The following is a 1393-nucleotide window of genomic DNA, read 5'->3' on the forward strand; positions in this document are numbered from 1 at the left end:
AGAAATAATGGGGTGGGGAAGAGTGACTGGCAGGTTCTCCCAGCCAATGAGGCCTCGAGTAGAGCTGTTGAGGGGAACATGGCAGGAGCCTGTTTAACCCAGCCCCTGGGGGACTACATGTCCCAGCATGCAGTGTACCCACCTCGCCGTTCAGCAGCCTGTCCCCCAGCTCCCAGTGCATCATGGGGATTGTAGTTCCCCCAGGCGGCTGGGCAAACCCTGTTCGCTGTAGGGCTGAACGGCAGTCATGGGGCCAGGTGGGGACCCCCAGAGCTTCACCCCACTGCATGGAGAAGGGGGGGAAGGGCAGAGAGGGCTCTCTCCCAGGAGGGGAAGGCCTGGTGCCCCAGCAAAGGGTGGGTTCTCCCCTGCCGCCTGCACCTCATTTGTAGCATCCCCTTTCCCTGTTGTGCTCTTCCTCCTGCCCCAGGTAAGCAGTCCCACTGCCACAGACAGACCCTGCCTGGCACAACCCCCACCCCAAGCTTGGACACACCAGGGTTCATTCCCCAGGCTCTAATCATAGGTCTTAAGGCAGTATCCAGCGCACCCCCAGCCCATCTGGTAGCAGTCAGCCCGAGAGTAAGTGGGGGACCCATCAGCAGACACCCCCCCCCCACCCACCAACTCATCACATGCATGTGCATCCTTGCACACGTATGCCCTACTTTCAGGCTGCTCTTGGTCCATGTGGGCATGCAGGGCAGGACTGGGGTGTGCATGAGTCAGGGGGCTATAATGTGTTATACACACATGAATGTGGGGGGCATTGTGTGTGGCACACAAGTGGGAAGGCTGGGGAGGGGGCACGGGTGTGTGGGAGCACTGGGAGGGGCACATAGATGGGGCATCTCCATAATTCCCCTGAGCCCTGCCCTGCTCTCCTGGCAGGGGAGAAGGCCCCAGGAACACATGCCTCCCAGGAAGTGGGGGAATCTCTCCCCGTGTCCCCTACACCCCCTCCTACCCCAACCTCAATACCCTGGCAAGGGGGGAAGCCTAAGACCCCATGCATCGCAGGGCGGGGGAAGTCTGTGCGTGTCCCCTTTTGCCTCTACTTCCCTCTTCTTTTACCCCTCCTTCCTACCCGGGCCCTAATTTCCTAGCGGGGGCGGGCATCCCAGATCTCTCCGTGCCCCCCTCCGCCCCTGCCAGGGCATGTCTGTGCCCCTTCCCGCCCCACAGCCCGCTACTCCCCGCCTCTCCCTTGCCCCAGGCTCCGGCCGCGGGAAGCCCTGGCACCTGGGGCTGGGGGTCTCTCCTTGAGTCCCCTCCTGCTTCCCCCTCTCCTCTGGCGGGGCAGGGCACCTCCCGGGGAGCAGGGAGCCCGTCCGTGCGCCCCCGCGCCGCGGCGGGCAGAGGCGGGGGGGCCCCCCGGCCCGCGGCGGCCCCC

The 1393-nt window shown here is 64.4% G+C and overlaps 1 protein-coding gene across 2 annotated transcripts in view; it reads right to left on the bottom strand.

Annotated features, from left to right (window-relative positions):
* Positions 1-1386, bottom strand: part of NOSIP (nitric oxide synthase interacting protein) — a 12108-nt gene extending 10722 nt beyond the window's left edge. Inside the window, exon 1 of one of the 2 annotated variants that reach the window (XM_025196056.1) lies at positions 1243-1386. The gene's annotated coding sequence lies outside the window, so the exon portion shown is untranslated. Of the gene's footprint in view, positions 1-142; positions 597-1242 lie in introns of those variants that run through there. The other variant, XM_025196048.1, reaches the window with a different exon arrangement.
* Positions 1387-1393: the final 7 nt, after the last annotated feature.

This window comes from Alligator sinensis, unplaced genomic scaffold, assembly GCF_000455745.1.
Source record: "Alligator sinensis unplaced genomic scaffold, ASM45574v1 scaffold647_2, whole genome shotgun sequence".
Lineage (NCBI taxonomy): Eukaryota > Metazoa > Chordata > Crocodylia > Alligatoridae > Alligator > Alligator sinensis.